Raw genomic sequence first — 14,241 nt, forward strand, 5'->3', positions numbered from 1 at the left:
TCCTACCTCTCAAAAGGGTCTGAATAATGAATCTAGTTGCTTCTTACACGCCAAGGGGGGTCTAATATTATCTTGTAAAAAGCCACCTGACTCCAAACAAAAATAGGGGAATGGATAAGGTGCACTCAGTTCCATTCCTCTTGCTGATTAAAACCTATATTGAGGCTATTGGTGTGATAAATCCACCACTGTTCTTTCTGGGATAGACGTGCCGCCACATTAGCCGCATCTGTGCCGAGTACCTTTTCTACAGCCCACCATTTTATGTCCTCTGGGCTGTGATTAAATTCCAAAAAATGCGTAGTCAAAGGGGCATTTACTTGTCCTGTTCTAATCTTGGATCTATGTTCCCCTATATGTAATTTTACAGGTCTGGTCGTCTTGCCAATATATGCCTTCTTACAAGGAGAAATTATTACATAAATAACATTGGCACTAAGGCAGGTGGTATGTTGCCTAAGTTTCCAATCCCTTTCATGGATTTTAATAACAGAAATGGCTGAGGTGCTAGAGCAGTTGCAACAATTGCCACATGGGTAACGTCCAACAACTGGGGGCATACCCCAAGCTGCAGTAATGGTAGATTGAGTCTCTTGTAGATGATTTCTGTCCGCCTTAGAGACCCAATTTTTGATGTTCTTACCCTTTTTGAAGGCATAGATGGGTTTGGGTAACTTCTGCATATTCAGTTGGAGTAAATGCCAATGATTAGAGATAGTTTTCTTAATTTGGTTGTGCTGTGTATTAAACGTAAGTGCACAAACTATTTGATCTTCTCTCAGTTTCTTATCTTTTGAATCTTTTTTCAATAAGACCTCTCTATGCTGATAACGAGCTCGTTTTTTACAGCGTTTTAAAGGTTGTTTAGGATAGCCTCTCTCTGTTAATCTCTCCTCAATAATGGAAGCCTCCTTGGTAAAGTCTTCGATTTTTGTACAATTTCTACGAGCTCTTAGGAACTGCCCGTAGGGGATATTAGATTTCAAAGATTGAGAGTGGAAACTCTGATGGTGCAGTATAGTGTTCCTGTCCGATTCTTTTCTATACAGATCCACAACCAAACTCTCATCGTCAACTTTTATCAACAAATCCAGAAATGCAATCTCTTTATTGCTAGTCTGAATTGTGAATTTCAAATTAGGATTTAAGTTGTTGATCCAGAGGAAAAAAAGCATTGTGATCCCCTCTGGAGCAGTCCCAAATCATAAGTATATCGTCAATATACCTCTTATAAAATTTCAGGGCTGGTTTAAATGGATTGGATTCTGTCAAGATGGTGGACTCTTCAAAGTCCCACATATAAAGGGTGGCATAATTGGGGGGAAATGGTGCCCCCATAGCCGTCCCCTTTATTTGCATGTAATATGTATTTTTGAATCTAAAGAAATTCTTAGTAAGCGCAATTTCTAATAGTTCCACCAAAAACTCACTCGGGACTGAAGTCTTATCTGCCCTAGTTTGAAGGCATCTCTTCATAATCCCCAAGGAATCACCCTGGGGAATATTAGAATATAACGACTCTACGTCCAATGTGATAAGTATATCGCTGTCACTATTGAAAGGCAAAGACTCTACTATGCTTTTAACATCCGAAGAGTCAGCAAGGTAAGTAGGAGTATTTTTGGCCAGAGGTTTCAGAAAGAAATCTAAGTATTGGCCAATAGGCTCCACAATTGAGCCGCTCAACGATACAATGGGTCGGCCAGGTGGCACACTCATACTTTTGTGTATTTCAGGCAACATATAGATCAAAGGAGTCCTGGTATTGATGGGCAATAGGAAATTAAGTTCCTTTTGAGTAATAATTTTTCGATCGAAGACTTTACCAAGCAGGCTTCCATTATTGAGGAGAGATTAACAGAGAGAGGTTATCCTAAACAACTTTTAAAACGCTGTAAAAAACGAGCTCGTTATCAGCATAGAGAGGTCTTATTGAAAAAAGATTCAAAAGAAAAGAAACTGAGAGAAGATCAAATAGTTTGTGCACTTACATTTAATACACAGCACAACCAAATTAAGAAAATGATCTCTAATCATTGGCATTTACTCCAACTGAATATGCAGAAGTTACCCAAACCCATCTATGCCTTCAAAAAGGGTAAGAACATCAAAAATTGGGTCTCTAAGGCGGACAGAAATAATCTACAAGAGACTCAATCTACCATTACTGCAGCTTGGGGTATGCCCCCAGTTGTTGGACATTACCCATGTGGCAGTTGTTGCAACTGCTCTAGCACCTCAGCCATTTCTGTTATTAAAATCCATGAAAGGGATTGGAAACTTAGGCAGCATACCACCTGCCTTAGTTCCAATATGTTATTTATGTAATAATTTGCCCTTGTAAGAAGGCATATATTGGCAAGACGACCAGAGCTGTAAAATTACGTATAGGGGAACACAGATCCAAGATTAGAACAGGACAAGTAAATGCCCCTTTGACTACGCATTTTTTGGAATTTAATCACAGCCCAGAGGACATAAAATGGTGGGCTGTAGAAAAGGTACTCGGCACAGATGCGGCTAATGTGGCGGCACGACTATCCCAGAAAGAACAGTGGTGGATTTATCACACCAATAGCCTCAATATAGGTTTGAATCAGCAAGAGGAATGGAACTGAGTGCGCCTTATTCATTCCCCTATTTTTGTTTGGAGTCAGGTGGCTTTTTACAAGATAATATTAGACCGCCCTTGGCGTGTAAGAAGCAACTACGTTCATTATTCAGACCCTTTTGAGAGGTAGGATTGTTCTTGCATCATATTTGGCTTTATATTATTGTTGAATGGTTTTCTAACACATTCTTAGATTTTTTACACTTTTCCATCTTGCCGCCTGGTAATGATCAGTTAAACACATTTTATCATTTGTTAATATTGCTTGGATTATTTGATTAGTACGGTTCAAAATGGTTATGCATTATCCGCATGGAACTCCGAGCATTACTGACATGCACGGATTTCTGCAGTGAAATAATGACGTTTCTCGCCATGTTTGAAAGTTCCGCGGTGAAACAATGATGTTTATCGCCATGTTTGAAAGTTTCACTTTTGTATTTGTCCGGTTTTTGTTTTCTCTAAACGGACATTGGATATAAAAGAGGGACTAGCTTATGATAGGCTGTCTCCTCGGCTCCTCGGAAGTCATTGCGGGCAGCGCTTGTTTTTGAAACATACTGCGAGGTAAGTGGAACGGTTTGCCGTCTGTTATTCAGCTCCGCTTTCTAGCTTCTTTTGGTCACTTTAATACGCAGTAAGGAGTTCACTTCTAATAGGGGACTTTGATCTCCGATTTTATGTGTATTTCAGAGTGTAATTACACACGGAATAGACGTTCCAATTCAGAAGGAACCGTATGTCTGGGACCCATTTTGTCTACTTTCTGTCTTCAGTATATACACGAAGCAGCTGTAGCAAGTTCTACGTAAATAGCATTAGGTGAGAAGACATTGTTTAATTTTTTTACTTTTAACTTCCTCATCTCTAAAATGCGATTTTGACCTCTGATTTTCTGTGCTTTCTAGAGCGCAATTACATAGGGAATAGGTTTTCCCAATACGGAGGGAACAGTACGTTTTTGGACCCATGCCGTCTACTTCCTGCGTTTGGTATACACAAGAAGCAGATGCAGTAAGATCCAAGTGAACCACAGAAGTAGATTGCCAGTCTTTCTGACGAAACCGAGTTGGTTTGATCAGAACCCCCGACTTGAAGGTATTCTTTTGGGCTAGTATTATCTGAAGCCGGTTAAATTTAGATTAAGATAAAAACAGAGATTGGGACTGAATATGTCTGTTTTTTGCTTTTTGTCCTCCAGGGATTGCTTACTCTTAGTATCTCTGAACCACATTAGAGACCATTGAAGCTATAATCTAATCCATTACCTCTGATACATATCAGAGGTTGAAAAAGTACAAACCAGACGATGAGCCGTAGTTTGGTTTTCAGGTATGATTAAATCGAAATTGAGACATGCAGGAGACAGGGTGTTGGACTAGAGAAAGTACATTGGAATGAATTGATAGTGCCTAAGAATGGGGAAATGACTATTTTGATTCTTTTCCTTTTGAATTGACTGTCTAACTTCACTTAGAGGTAGGTGGGAGTGAGTCACTGTATATTTGGGTGGCTTCTTTGTCACATACTGTATTTAGGCATTTTTGTGAATTATGAATCGGAACTAGTTCCCTTCATTTAGCCAAACTTTTGTTTTTTGGGTATAGAGATAGACCATGTAGGCCTCTCCCCGGGTTTTGACTTTGCTATTTGATGAGAGTAACTGAGTGAAAGAGACAGTAAGGTATATTTTTAACAACATTTTAATTGAAATAATTTTTGTTTGTTTGATTTTAGAATTGATGTTAGGTTCATCCAAATCCTGATGAAGACATATATAATCAACCAAGTCGAAACTATTTCCCAAGAAGCCTGTTTGATAAAGAAGATTCATATGTATGGGCACTAATAGTCGATATTTTGTCTGGAATGAACAACTATTAGCATAATAATGGAATTGAATTTGCACTTTCTCGAATTTCTTAAAATAATTTAATGTTTTAAGATCTTGATTAGCTGAATGAATGTATGAATGCTTGATGTTTAGGATGTTTTTTTTATAAAAAATGAATTAATCAAAAATGTTCACGATGATTTTTTTATTCAAATTTCAATAAAATAAAATTATGATTTGATTTATTACCTTCTGCTCTTTTTCTACCAGTTGCTCTCGATATCCTGACACCACTACTTGTTCCTTGATATTGCTTTACCTCAAGGTGTCAGAGATCTTGTGAGGTTCCCACCATTGCGTTAATCTGATAATGACAGACAACACAGTGGCCATGTACTACCTCAACAAGAGAGGAGGCGTAGGGTCACTACCACTGTGCAGAGAGGCAATGCAGCTCTGGTTCTGGGCAATTCAAGAAGGAATCTCTCTGTCAGCAGTTCACCTAGCCAGAGAAAAGAACGCAGCAGCAGATGCTAGGGACGTCATTTCACCAAAATGTCAGGGGTAGCGGAAGTGACATCACACAACCCTTGACCTCTGGTGACATCACAGGAAGTGATGTCCTTTGACCCCACCCCGAAGTGACATCATGGGAAGCAATGGAACACAACCTTTCACTCCACGACAAAACAGGAAGTGGTATCACATAGCATTGTTTGTGAGTACACTACGAAAAACAGGGTTAAGATTTCACTGTAAAGTGATATACATTTTATACAAGAATGGATCACCATATATATCGTTAATATTAGTGTGTTTAGGCCCATATTACCAAATACTATGAATGCAAGCAGACATCCAGGGCCAAACAATAATGATTTGTTACTATATAGCACTTACGCTTAAGCGCTTCATATAGAACAAATATACATACACTATCACCCAACCTGTGTTGGTACTCATTTATCAACATCAGTAGGATGAAAGGCTGAGTTGACCTTGCTGGGAGTCGAACTTGCAAACTGCAGATCGCAAACACATTGCAGCAGCCAGCGCTCAGGGCACTGAGCTATCATACCGGATACAACCATCACAAAACCAGCCACTCCAGAAACAAAGAGCCACATGCTGCTGGCCACAGCCCATGAAAACTGTTTTTAAAACTTTTTTTAGGGGTAGCAAGGGAGACCACAAGGGTAGCAAACGAGACCTCAGGGGTCGCAGTTGCAACCCCTGGCCACCCCTAAATGACGTCCATGGCGGATGCTCTGAGCAGGCAGAGCACATTCTCCCACGAGTGGGAGCTAGCTCAGGAAGTCCTTCAGGAGATCTTCACCCTTTGGTGAACCCTTCAAGTGGATCTGTTCGCGACCGCTGCCAACCGGAAGCGCGATCAGTACTGCTCAAGGGAATTTCCCCCGAGAGGAGCTCTAGAAGACGCGTTCGTGGTGGACTGGGAATTTCCACTGTACGCGTTTGCTCCAGTCCCCGTGATTCCTGATGTAATCAGGAGGTTGAGAAAGTTCGGGAAGACCATGCTCCTAATTGCGCCAGATTGGGCCAGGAGCATGTAGTACCTGGACCTTCTAGACATGTCCATCTGCCCTCCAATATGTCTTCCACAAAGAGAGGATCTTCTCTCGCAAGAGGAAGGCCAGTTTCTCCATCCAGGTCAAGGCATTCAGCCTTCACGCATGGTTTCTGAGAGGCTGAGCTATAAGGATTGGGACCTCCCGGACGACGTAATTGAGATTTTTCTCTCGGCCAGAAAAGAACACTCCCAACTTTCTATTCTCCTCCTCATTTGGGCAAAGAGGAAGAGGGATTGCATAGACTGGACCCAAAAAGGGCTCTGAGTTTTTACATTACGAGAATGGCAAAATTTTGTCTTGATGACCAACTTTTTGTAGGTTATACTGGTCCTAAATTAGGACTAGCAGTGACTAACCAAACTATTTCCCGGTGGATTACACTGGCTTTTGGAAAGTGTTACAGACTTGCTGGAAAAGACCCACCGGAAGGGCTTCGAGCCCATTCCACGAGGGGTATGGCTACTTCCACGGCTCTTCAAAGGGGTGTCCCGGTGATTGACATTTGCTAGGCTGCAACTTGGGCGTCAATGCATACCTTTGTTAAGAACTACTGCTTAGACTCCTCCTCATCTCAAGAAGGCCTTTTTGCTAGGGCAGTCCTTCATTCCATTCATGATAAAAGTAAATAGTACTCCCTCTTCCAAATTGCCACTTTTTGGGGAGACTATCAAAGATGAGGAATACGTGGGAGGACACAATCCATTCGAAGAACAAGTTACTTACCAAATGGTAACGTTCTTTCGACTGGATGTTCCTCCCGCGTATTCCTCATCACCCCACTCAGCCTACCCCGCCATACAATTTACGTGATTCATACTCTGTGTTTCCGGAGAGCTTGCAGTCTGGGGTATGCTGGTTAGTTCCTCGATTAATGGAACAAAAAAAAAAAACGAACTGAAGTCAACGGGAGCGGCACAAGCTACTTATACTACTGGTGACGCTGACACGCCATGGCGCCCTCGAGGGACATCAACGCCACAACATCGTGCACAGCACCCTCTGCCGAGAAAAAATTCCCAAAGCAGCGAAACTGGACGAGATACGTATATCAAACATGAGGAATACGGGGGAGGAACATTCAGTCTAAAGAAAGTTACCAGTTGGTAAGTAACTTGTTCTTCCTTGCCGCCTCCGGGATATTCCATCTCCAATATTCTTCCAATCCCCATCTTTGTTTAGGTTTCGTACACCAAGGCATCATTCTACCATTCACACTTCTCACGAAAGTATCCTCTCTTCTAAGCACATGAAACCCATCTCCCATTTCCTTCACCTGAACTCTGGATGATCTGAAAAGAGTGCACACCGCATTGCACTCAGAGTTTCCTTGACACGTCCAGGCCACAGGACTTTCACGTGGGCATTCATTCCCAATAACTCCTTAAGTGACTCCTGCTAGATTACAGCCAGAATCTAAACTAACAGGCGATAGGTAAAAAGGCAATGATGTCTACGATCAGGCAGAGGCCCAATTCATCGTGAAATGAGCCAGAATCTGATTGTTTTAATTTCGGACCTTTATACCCTTTATTTTATTTTAATTTGATTTATTGGGTATTTAGAATGTGCCTATACACAACGTGTTTCAAGGCGTAACAAGACAGGGGGAGGGACACGCATGACAAAAACTAAAAAAGGTCCTACTAAGCCTTTTGACATTCGGATCGTGCAATTACAGTAACAAGAAGTTTGGGGAGGAGCTGGTCAGGTCGGAAGGGCCATTGAGAAAGCGAGTGCCAGGGGAGGCCACATGCATCGAGCCAGCGGAATGCAGAGAGTGCAGGAGAAGGAAGGTCCATGAGCTAAGTGCGAGGTAAGGTACTGGAAGGGCTCAAGGGGTGGAAGGCCCAGCCAGGCTAGTGCAGGGGCAGGGGGCTCGGAACGACAAGTGCAGGTTGAGGGGGGCTGTGGGGTCAGGGTAGACCGAGTGCAGGGGTAGACTGGACAAGGGGGGCATTGTGCCCTGTAAGAATCTGAACTAACCAGCCAGCTAATAAAGAGGCAGACAGGGACATTAGTGGGGGAGAGCTAAGGAGGAAGAGAAAAGGAAAGTCTTGAGATGCCTCTGGAACTTAAGAGAGTTTGAGCTAGAAGACCGAAGGGCTCTAGCAGGGAGGTATTTAGGGAAAGAGAGTTGGGTGTAGCAGGGTCTCGGGTCCCAGAAAGCCTTGTTGATGATGCAGAGGGTCTTGAACTTGATCCTTGCAGCAACTGGGAGCCAGTGGAGAGATATTAGTACTGGAGTGATGCCGTCCCTGGGCTTGAGGCCAAGGATAAGTCTATTTTAGCTTGATTTTATTGACTGATTACTTAATGTTAAATGTATTGTTTTTAGCTTTTGATTTTCAATTTATATGGTTTAATGATTGTAATAGGTCACACTGAACAAAAGCACATTGCTGTTGAACAGTCTCCCTTATTCCTCTTAAAAGTGGGAACTTGTTAGTTATTTCCCCATTTATACCAAAGCGAACATGTGAAAAGTAATGGTCATGCAGTACCCAAATAGACTTAATGGTTTCTGGTTTTTTCTAAGAGCTGAATGGTGTCTTCAAATTCGAGAAGACTGCATACAAATTCCTTTTTCTCAGATCGGCGTATGTTGCCTTTAGGATCTACAGCCTTAAAGGAATGGTTCGCCCAAAACTTTTTATTTCAAAAATAGATAGGCAATATTAAAAAAAAAAACGATTGCCATTTTTTTTTTTCGAAGTCCCTATGTAAAATTTTGAGCAATTCAAGCTCAAAGAAAGCACATGGGGGCATCCATTTTCTGAAATGGATGCCCGCCGCTGTGCTCGCTTTGGCTTTTGCGGCACTAGTGAAGGAAAAGCCAGCCAGCTGTCGTAAACAAAAGCTACCACTGGGTGGCTTTTCCTTCATTGGTGCAAGGGAGCCCTAGAGCCCCAAATGGGAAAGCAGATTTAGGCAGAAACACTAAATGCTACAGTGTTTCTGCCTAAATCTGCTTTCCCATTTGGGGCTCTAGGGCTGAGGTAGGGCCTATATTTTCATCTGCACCTCGCAAGGGAGACTCCTTCCCAGGGACTCTCCTACGCGGGAGGGACCGGTCAGGTCCTTATACCAACTCACGCACCGAGGCTGTTGCAGCTACCGGCCTTCGGGCTGAGGAGTCCTCGGATCCTCCCGATGCCAAGGTTGAGGGGCCGCTAGGCTCTATTACCGGGCTTGCACCCGAGGGGTTCTGCCCTTGTTCCGGCATCATGGCCGGGGGGCTACACCCTGTTACCGGCAGCACGTCCGAGGGGACGCCTGAACGCAGCTCTAACGACCCCCGGATTGAGGTGGATACACCTACCGGGCACAGACCGAGGAGCGGGGCACGTCGCACGCTGCTCACATAAGAGACTTGGCAGAGGCTCGCACTAACGAGCCGAGCAACATGTCGCAGCCACGTGGTAGGCAGCTCAACAAAATGGCTGATGTGCCAGAAAAGGACACCCGTTCGAGGCCTCTGCAAGACTTCGGCGAAGAACGAGTATCGAGGTGGGACTGGCATCAACCAGGTACGTGGTCTACGGCCTACCCTTCTTATGTGCGTGGCTGTTTTCCCTTGCGTCCGTATGTACAGGGTTGGCAGCGGCCTCAGCTGCCTCTAGTTACCCCGTCAGTGCCCTCCTCCTCCTCTTCGGCCAGCGAGGACCGGATCTTTGAGAGGTTCCCCGGCCTCATGAAGTCTCCAGATATGGGGGCTATTATCAAGGACGTAGTTAGGGAAGTCCTTCCCGCTATGCTAGCGACACCATAGACGCCTACGGCAATGCCTCTGGTCCTGGTGCAGCCGCCTCCTCTGACTCCTCAGCCTACTTCACAGGCGGTTCCATATCAGCCTCCTCCTCTTCCTCAGCCTCCGACGGCAGTCTCCGTGCCCCAGCCTCCGGCTCCGGATACTCCTCCTCCTCCTCCACAGGATCTTCCAGACCCTCAGGATACTGATGAAGAGTAGGATTCTCACACGCCATCATCGGCCAGGGCCTTCTACAAACATCTCTCGGGCCTGGCGGAATACCTGGGCCTCCACCAGCCCCAGGTAGAACAGCTGGCAGAGGGCGTCCTTGCTGAAGTACTCATGAGGCGCCCTTCTGCCAGAACGGGGATTCCACTACAGACCGACGTGGTGTCCCTCGCCAAGAAGGGTTGGCTCAAACCCCACTCTGTCCAGCCAGTCACCCGCTGCCTGGACGCCAAGTACAGGCAGATGGAGGGGGATACACACTTGCTCTCCTCCCATCCTCAGCCACACTCCTCGGTGATCGCTGCGGCATCTTTGTACTCCAAGCCTAAGTCGTCCTCATCTTCGTCATCAACAGCACTGTTAGGCAAGGAGGAGAACACTTTGGAGGCATACGGTAACAAGCTGTATTCCAATGCTTCCTTGCACCTGCAACAGTCCAATGCAGACGGCATGCTGGCAGGCGCTAACCAAAGATTATGGCGGGAAATTGCTGACTTCCTCCCAGAACTCCCCACCCACAGCCAATCACGTTTCAAGGCGGGGCTAGCAGAAGCCAAACTCGTGGCTCAGGATATCATGGAGTACACTCTAGCACACATTGATACCTCTGGACGTGCCATCTGTATTGCCAAGTTCAACCCGGATGTCCAGGAACGTATTCTAGACCTCTTTCACTCCAGCACAGACGAAGAGCTGGTCAAGAAGAAGAATAGCTGTCAGGCGGCTAAGTCTTTATCCATTCTGACAAAGACCACGCCCAAAGCATACTCCCAGTCTCAGCAAAGCTCGGATAAGAGTCGCTCATCTGGAGGCTTCCGTGGCTTCCAGTAACGGACGTCTAGACAGCCGGAACGCTCGCCGTCCCCTAGTCGGCGCAAGCATAAAAAGGGGGGGTGGGGGGAGGCAAGGCCTTTTTCCAGTCCCTCTCCTCCACCTCTGCCTCCGAGGGTAAGAAGTCATGACAGACCCATTCGGGTACAAGTGTCGCCAGTGGGGGGCAGGCTTGCTCTTCACACACACTTTTGGCGACAGAACTTCGCTGACCCCTAGATCCTGTCAGTAGTATCCTCGGGGTACCGTCTACCTATTCCTGCCTCTCCTCCCTCCTCTCCTCCTCTTCTGCAAGTTGGGACAGCAACTGTTTGGGCGGAGATTCAGTCACTTGTCCTGAGCCAGGCCGTGGAGGAAGTCCCAGCCTCCGAGCGGTGATCGGGCTTCTACTCCAGGATCTTTGCCATTCAGAAAAAGAACCAGGCTGGCCTGAGAGTTGTTCTGGACCTTTCCACCCTCAACCGCTCCTTACCTCTCCAGAGGTTCAAGATGGTGACGCCAGCTTTTATTGCGGAGACATTATGCAGGGGAGACGGGATGTGCTCCCTGGATCTGAAGGACGCCTATCTGTACTTCCCGATCTTGCAACCCCATTAGTTTTCCTCCGGTTTAGGATCATGGGCTGCCATTTTCAGTACACGGACCTCCCTTTTGGCCTCAACTTGGCCCCCAGGGTCTTTACCAGACTCATGAATGTGGTGGCAGCCCTCCTCTGGGCTCAGGGCCTCCATTTATACCCCTACCTAGACAACTGGCTCGTCAGGGCTACATCTCAAGAAGCAGTTCACCACTCCTCCCATGCACTGATGAACACGCTACATGACCTGGGCTTTTTGCTCAATCTCAAGAAGTCATAACTGCAACCCACACAGTTGTTAACCTTCCTGGGCCTCATCAGGGACACGTGCTCCGAGAGGGTCTTCCCCTTGGAGGACAAGATCGCGGCCATCAGGAGGGCAAAGTCCCACTTCCTCAGCCAGGGCGCTACCTCAGCTTGGTGGTACCAGCATCTTCTGGGCCTTTTTTCAGCGGTACTGTTGGCTGTCCCCCACACAAGACTCATGATGAGGAGGATTCAGCTACACTTCGCAGCATCGTGGAACCAGGAGAGAGGCTCTCAGGCCGAAATTATGAAGATCTCCATCTCTCTCCTCCCGGACCTCACATGGTGGTCCAGGGACAGCAAACTGCGGACGGGCAAGCCCTTCCGGCCCCCCGTCCCACAGGTGACGATTACCACAGACTCCTCCCTAGAGGGATAGGGAGCCACCCTGGAGGACCTCTCTGCTCACGGCATGTGGACCCGTTAAGAACAAGAATACCACATCAATTGGCTGGAACTGAACGCCATCTGGTTAGCGCTCAGAGCCTTCCTCCCACGTCTCAAGGGAAGGAATGTCCTCATCCGGACAGACAACTCGACCAATATGTACTACAATAACAAGCAGGAGGGGGATCAGGTCAGACTGGCGATCAGCATGTGGGAATGGGCCTTGGAGAACGACATCTACCTCATGCCAGTGCATCTTCCGGGGGAATCCAACCTGGAAGCGGACAGGCTCAGCAGGTTGGGAGCACACAACTACGGGTGGCAGCTGAACGACCTCATTGCACAGGAGATATTCCACTGTTGGGGCTTCCCTCGGGTGGATCTCTTTTCCACCAGGCACAACAAGAAGTGCGCCCAGTTTGCCTCCTGGCAGGGGCAGGGCCTAGGCTCCCTGGGCGATGCCTTGTGGATCCAGTGGAACGGCATGTCAACATACGCCTTCCCTCCCACCCCACTGATTCACAGAGTACTTTGCAAGTTCAAGGAGTCTCGCTAGCTCAATCTCATTCTGATAGCTCTGTGGTGGCCAGCCAGGCCATGGTTCTCGGAGCTGCTCAGCCTCTGGGCGGTCTCTCCAATCCAGAGGTGGAGAGGAGGGGCAGAACGCATTTAGTTTCCTCTGCCTCCCTTCCTCTCTGCTATACAAATCCCCCTGCATTTGCCCTGTAATGCATTTTAATGACTGGGCAAATACTGGGAATTCCTATGCAGCCCTCTGGCTTTATGCACCAGCATAAAGCTGACGGACTCCATAGGGATCTATTGTACACACTGCTTGACATGATTGCATGGCAACAGCATGTACAATGAAATGCTGCCAACCACAGCATTTACTATTACAATTAAATGCTGCCTGCCATGGGAGCATGGTAGCCAGAAATTAACTGTAATTGTAAATGCTGCCTACCGTACAAGCATGGTAGACATTGTTTACTCACTTGCATGGCAAAGTGCAAATGTGTAGATCAAAAAGCAGCGTACACGCACATTCTGTGTTGATTATTGTTTTGTTTCATCAGACCACCTTCTTGTTTGAATTGTGGTGACAATTACGTCTTCCTAAGGTGGTCTCTCCGGGAAGATGTATCTTTTGGAAGAATGAGTTACATACCTTTGGTAGCATTTAATCTGATGGATAATGAATCTTCCCAGAGAATTTTCATCACCCTCCTTCCTCCTCACATTCTGATATTATAGGTTATGAAATCTGTATATTGATCATGGTTTTTTCTTCATAGTAATTTTCTGGTTTTGTACATGGGAAACAAACTTGAAACTGATATCGGTGCTGTGAACATCACCTTTGTTTTGGACATCCAATTGGTTGTGTTACCCAGTCACTCTTGTAAGTTTCTCCAGATTCAATACAGGATGAGGCCTAGGAAATGTTGTAACATGAGTAATCTGCAGGTAGATATGGTATTCAAGAAGAACACCATGACCAAATTCTTTTGACTAAAAAGATCACCAATATACCCGCTTAACTTTTCCCCTTTTGATTTTCGTTGTCGATAGTTTGACAGCTTTAGCTAGAGTCAAAACTTAAGTAAGGAGCTATTGAGCATCTTTGGGGGAATGCTCGTAGGTAAGAGAGAGTGAAGTGATGCGTAACCATTCTATTCTAAAATGTACAGTTGGAAGATAGAGGGTGGGTTGTGACATGAACTCGGCTAGCGTTCAAGGGGATAATAACGAACACATGTGGCAGAACTTAGTTTTATAAACTTACAAGTATGTGTAGCAAAATAGTTTTGGGTAGTAATGAAAACTGCATCAACTGCAAAACATGGTTACTTGAATATTGAGTTTAGCCCAGTAACCTTAGGTCTAGTGCATGCTCTAAGGAAATAGAATTGGAGATTGTCACACAAATATCTAGAGCAATCCCTAAATCCTGAATCATATGGTGAAATAACTGGGAATTCTACAATGCAGTTGTAAAGCAACAAAGTTTCTGCACTGCGCAACTCTTTCAAGCGTGATACGCTAGTGGTGTGACTATTTTGCCTAATGTATTAATTAGAAACAAAATATCAAATGTTTTTTCAGGTTGAATATTAATGTTAT

General features: G+C 45.6%; 1 protein-coding gene across 2 annotated transcripts in view; it reads left to right on the forward strand.

Moving 5' to 3' along the window:
- ANKAR (ankyrin and armadillo repeat containing) overlaps nucleotides 1-14,241 on the forward strand; it is a 1,891,262-nt gene that overhangs the window by 1,779,473 nt on the left and 97,548 nt on the right. The gene's annotated exons all lie outside the window — the stretch shown is intronic.

This window comes from Ambystoma mexicanum, chromosome 9 (genome assembly GCF_040938575.1).
Source record: "Ambystoma mexicanum isolate Mex_15411 chromosome 9, UKY_AmexF1_1, whole genome shotgun sequence".
NCBI classification, from domain to species: domain Eukaryota; kingdom Metazoa; phylum Chordata; class Amphibia; order Caudata; family Ambystomatidae; genus Ambystoma; species Ambystoma mexicanum.